This window comes from Panthera uncia, assembly GCF_023721935.1.
Source record: "Panthera uncia isolate 11264 chromosome A1 unlocalized genomic scaffold, Puncia_PCG_1.0 HiC_scaffold_16, whole genome shotgun sequence".
Lineage (NCBI taxonomy): Eukaryota > Metazoa > Chordata > Mammalia > Carnivora > Felidae > Panthera > Panthera uncia.
The window spans coordinates 77,379,765-77,385,077 of record NW_026057576.1 but is presented as its reverse complement, the minus strand read 5'-3'; the positions used below and the strand labels follow the sequence as shown (position 1 = coordinate 77,385,077).

Genomic DNA, 5,313 nt, shown 5'->3' with positions numbered 1-5,313 from the left:
TTTACAACTTCTGCAGAAACTAAGTGGGTTGCAGGCTTGGGGACTCGTTAAGTTTCTAACCTGAGCCATCGTGATACAGTTAATGGGTGTACGTTTAATTAGACGCTCAGGAGGCAGAATGAATGTGTCATCTCTGCGAATATGTATTGTTTATAAGCACGGGGCACTTGCGGTGTGCAGGGGGTGGGAACCTGGGCAGAACCCAGCTCCTGCCCGGACCAGTGTACAAACCCAGGCAGGGTGCCTGGTGGCTGGCTGTGGGAGGGCGAGGCAAGGCAGGAGAGGGGCACTGTTGCCAAGCCTCCCACCTCCTCCTCTCTGGCCGGCATAGACATGATTCTGCACTTGAATCAGGAAGCTTGGCTCCGTCCCCGGTCTGGAGGTTAATCCAGGCTGATCTGACCTAAGCACAGTGGTTCCATCCCGCTAGCTGATTTTGTAAGTGAAGCAATCCTGGCCACGAAGCTGTGAGCGAGGCTTCCGGGAATAGGTTCTCTGCTCTCAGAGGGACGCGGGTGAGCGTAGGCCAGCCCATACAGGACACCTACAGCTGGAGAAGCCTTGGGAGCCTGTGCACATGTGGCCTGAACGTGAACCAACGCGTTGCGAATGGCAGGGCAGAGAGACGGGGAGAACACGAGTCTCCCGGATTCTGCGGGAGCCGACACCCAATGGCCCTACGGGGTGAGCAGCGGTCCGGTGTGCCCAGGGGCACTCCAGTCTCAGCCCTGTGGCTCCCTGCTACCTGCCCCGCATCGTACCGAGGGTGCTACATCTACTGTTTTCTTTCCTCCTCACGGCGATTTTTTTTAAGCTTTTTACTTTGAGATGTTTGTAGATTCACACATAGTTGAAAGAACTAACACAGAGAAATCCCATATAGCCTACCCAATTTTCCCCCAGTGAGGACATCTTATGAGACTACGGTACATCACAACCAGGAAACCACCACGGATCCGGTCAAATATAGGACAGTTCCATCACCACAAGGATGACATCATCGCCCTTGTACAGATACACCACCTGCTTCCCACCCAGCCCTCCTGAACCCCTGGTGGCCACGGATCTGTTCTCCGTCCCTATGATTGTGTCACGTCAAGAACATGGTATCAGTGAAGTCTACAGTACGTAACCTTTTGGGATTGGCTTTTTTCACCCAGGTTAATTCCCTGGAGATTCATCCAGGTTGTTGCCCATTGGTTCTTTATATTTCTGAGTGGTTTTCCGCGGTGTGGATGCATTGGAACTGGTGTGTTCATTCACTCAGTCAAGCACAATTGCATTGTTTTTAGTCGTTGGCTGTTGGGACTGACCTGATATGAACATCCACGTGAAGATGTCATTTCTCTGGGGTAAGTGCCCAGAAGTGCATTCAAGTCATACGGTGGCTGCATATTTAGGTGGCTTTTTCGTGTGTGTGTGTGTGTGTGTGCGTGTCCCAAGTGGCTGTGCTGGCAGTATGCCTTCTCTTCCTAACCTTTCAGAGTCTACTGATGTTTCATGTGGAACACAAGGGTTCCAGCTGTACTAGTGGGAGTCTGCCACCTTCTGCCACGGATTTTTCTAGGCAGATGAGCGTTAGTTCCCCAGGACTGCCGTAACAATGTACACAAAGTGGCGACTTCAAACAACAGAGACCTGTATCTAATGGTTCATTCAGAGTCCAAGATCAAGGTGTCCACAGACACGTGCTCTCTCTGAAAGCTGTGGGGACATCCTTCTTCGCCTCTTCCCAGCTTCAGGTGGTTACGGGTGACCCTTGGTGTCCCTCGGCGACCCTCAGCTGGCAGCTGCCTCACCTCCATCACCTCCGTTGTCACATCATCCTTCTTGCATGTTTGAGTCATCAGATGGCCCCGTTCTTCTAAGGACACCAGTCACAGCGGGTTAGGAGCCCAGGCCACCCCATTGTGACCTCGTCTCAGACTCACAAACTGCATCACAATGACCCCATTCCACATAAGGTCACATCTGAGTCACTAGGGGTTAGGACTCTAATGGATCTTTTTTTTTTGCGGGGGAAATGCCATGTTCCTGTGAAAGAAAACGACACCCAAGCGCCAGCCAGTGGCAGAGCTGGGGTCTGAGTATGATTGGGCCACTCTGGTTACTATATCCCCATAACTGCCTGGGCTCACCCAGCTCAGCCAGCTAGTAAAAAGTATGTTAGTCCTTAAGAAAAAGGAGGTTGTAGCAGCTGTACCAATGGATCAGTACCACAGGTCATTTTTTCTTGCTTTTTGTTGCGTTTTCTACCTCTCCTTTTGCTGTTTGTTTTCTACTTAATTGTCTTCTACCTGGAAGGTCTGGCATGAATGATTTCAGATTTTTGACAATTATGGATATTTCCATCGTGATCTGTGTACAGATACATTTTGGTGAATGTTCCATTTCACATATATTTTATTTAAGTGTCCTAAAACTCCCTGAGAGGAGGTGAGCAGATACTAACTTCATTGTCAGATGAGGAAATTAAGCATTAAACAGACTAAGAGCCTTTCCCTGGTTGAATATTTATTAAGAGAGAGAACAGAGATTTAAACCCTAACTTGCTTCATTAAAGTCCTTCTTAACTATTTACAGCAACCACCCCCAGGAGTCGTATAGGATGGCTGAGAATCAGGGGCCATTTCATTTTTACTTTGCATTCTTTTTTTTTTTTTTTTAAGTTTAAATATTTATTCCTAGAGAGACAGAGACAACGTGAATGAGGGAGGGGCAGAGAGAGAAGGAGAGAGAGAATCCCAAGCAGGCTCTGCTCTGTCAGCACAGAGCCCGCTGCCAGGTTGGAACTCAAACAACCCTGAGATCCTGACCTGAGCTGAAACCAAGACTCAGACACTTAACTGACTGAGCCCCCCAGGGGCCCCTTTACTTTGCATTCTTATGCACTATTTGATTGAAAGAAAAAAAAAAAAAAAGTATGTATGGGTTTTGCAATTTTGTAGAGAACAATGAAATTGGGGCAGGGGTTAGGCAATCGCACTTCTGGGAATTTACCTCAAGGACTTAGTCCCACAGACTCAGAAAGAAACTCGCAAGGGGATATTCGTCAAGGGTGGGGATCCAGAAGCAATGTGACTGGCGTGTGAAGGGCCTGGTACACCACGCTCAGACCCCAGCACCCCTTCCTGTGATGCCACCTGTAAGGCTTCCTGGGAACGGACGTATTTGAGGGCAGAGTCGGGAAATATCTGGAAAGATCTTTCCACTACACTAAGTAACACTGGTTTATTTCTGGATAATGGAATCTCATGTATTGTTTATTTTTGCTTTGTCGTTTTTGAGGGGTCCCTGGGGGGCTCAGTCAGTTGGCCATTTGACTCTTGCCTTCGGCCAAGGTCATGATCCCAGGGTCATTAGTTCAAGTCCCGTGTCCGGCTCTGCACTGACTGTGAGGAGCCTGTTTGGAACGTTCCCACCCTCTCTCTCTCTCTGCCCCTCCCCTGCTCTCTCTCTCAGAATAAATAAATAAACATTAAAAAAAAAAAAAAAGAAAGAAAGAAAGTGCCCCTGAAATGCAGCTGGCCCTTGTCTTCTCCGGTGGGGTGTTGGCATAGGCTAAGGCTGAGCATTTTTAATTTATGCAGCTGAAAGGAAACATGTTTATTATTATTATTTTTAAAAATTTTTTTAGTGTTTATTTATTTTTGAGACAGAGACAGAGCATGAACAGGGGAGGGTCAGAGAGAGAGGGAGACACAGAATCCAAAGCAGGCTCCAGGCTCTGAGCTGTCAGCACAGAGCCCGATGCAGTGGTCAAACCCACAGACCGTGAGATCATGACCTGAGCCGAAGTCGGACACTTAACCTACTGAGCCACCCAGGCGCCCCTGAAATCTCCATTTTTAGGTCATCAAAGCTCATGTGCTGGTTTCATATGGTTCAACATCTATTTTCTTCAAAAAAAAAAAAATTGTTTTAGAGAGGAAGGATGTGCCCTTGTGAGTGGGGGAGGGGCAGAGAGAAAGTGGAAGAGAGAATCCCAAGTTGGCTCCACACACAGAGCAGAGCCGGTCACGGGGCTCAAACCCTTGAACCGTGAGATCATGACCTGAGCTGAAGTTGGACCCTTAACTGACTGAGCCGCTCTCCCCCTGTGTCTCCTCAACCATTATTTTTAATGGTTCCACCTTCATCAAAGAGTAGTTGTTAAGACCTGTCATGTAAGAACGGGACCGAATCCCACCATTTGAACACACTTCACGAGCCACACACCCTCCCCTTCTCCCTGCCCCCCAAAGCCAGTAAATACTTGAATGATGCCAGAAAATTCGATTTCAATTAAAAGTACATACGATGAATTTTCAGCTTTCCCTTTGGTCCTTTCCATAAACTTCCACCCCGCTTTTCCCGGTTCAAATTAAGTTTAACTTTAGATTTGCTTTTTCTCTTTTCAGAAGTAATGTGCATTTATTGTAGGAGATGTGCCAAGTGGACAAAAGCACGGGGGTCCAGAAGGGTCAGCACCCCCCGCACCGTGTTCATTGCCCTCGTCTGAAAACCTCGGATCAGCCTCGTTCATACTTCCTGAAAACTACCTTGGCCTTGTAAAGAGTCCCTCATGGCTTTGCTAGATTATCGAGACCCGTGCTAATACTTACTCAGGTGGCTTGAAGTATGAATTAGTTCCTTAATCATCAAGCCTGGGTCTGCTGTAGAAGCGTGTGTCCGGTGGTACAGTAAAAATAACCGGCTCCTCTAAGGAATAAAAAGTGACTTGAAACGCAGACCCGAGCACCTTGGCTGGCTCTCAGATACCGTTCTGGATGATTAACGCCTGGGACGAGGTGGCCTGGCTCTGCTCTCCAGCCACAGAACAGTCACCAGGGCCCATGGCATCCAGGGAAACCGAGAATGGAATCAGGTGGGGGGGCGGGGGGAGAGAAGGAGCTGAGCTAATTTCTGAATGTATTTCAGGGCCACACTGTGGACAAGTTAGTGCCCATAAATGATGAGACGCTCACGCCGGAGCTTGAGTGGCGAGGTGCCTTTCTTCAAAGCTGGCCGATCCTGGGTGCCGTGGGGGCTCCCCCTGGCTCTGGTGGGTTATTGCAGTGGGGACAGTGCTGTCTTCAGATTCGCGTCTGCTCTGGTTGCAGATGAAAGCTACAGGAAGCATCTGGGAAATGAAAATACATTTATTCCCCTTGGGTAGTCTTAGAAAAAATGTCTTATCTCAGTCCGTTGAGGCCGCTCAGAGTCCCACACACGGGGTGGCTTACAAATTAGGCAGCTCTGCAGGCCGGAGGCAGATCAGGGTGCGGGCTGGTCTAGTGTCTGCTGAGGTGTCCTCACTGCGCCCTCTTGGGG

At 48.8% G+C, this 5,313-nt stretch overlaps 1 long non-coding RNA gene across 1 annotated transcript; it reads left to right on the top strand.

Moving 5' to 3' along the window:
* The first annotated feature begins 1,825 nt into the window (after nucleotides 1-1,825).
* Nucleotides 1,826-4,730, top strand: LOC125933956 (uncharacterized). The gene is made up of 2 exons (XR_007461169.1): nucleotides 1,826-2,222; nucleotides 4,401-4,730. It is a non-coding gene; the product is annotated as an uncharacterized LOC125933956 (long non-coding RNA).
* Nucleotides 4,731-5,313: the final 583 nt, after the last annotated feature.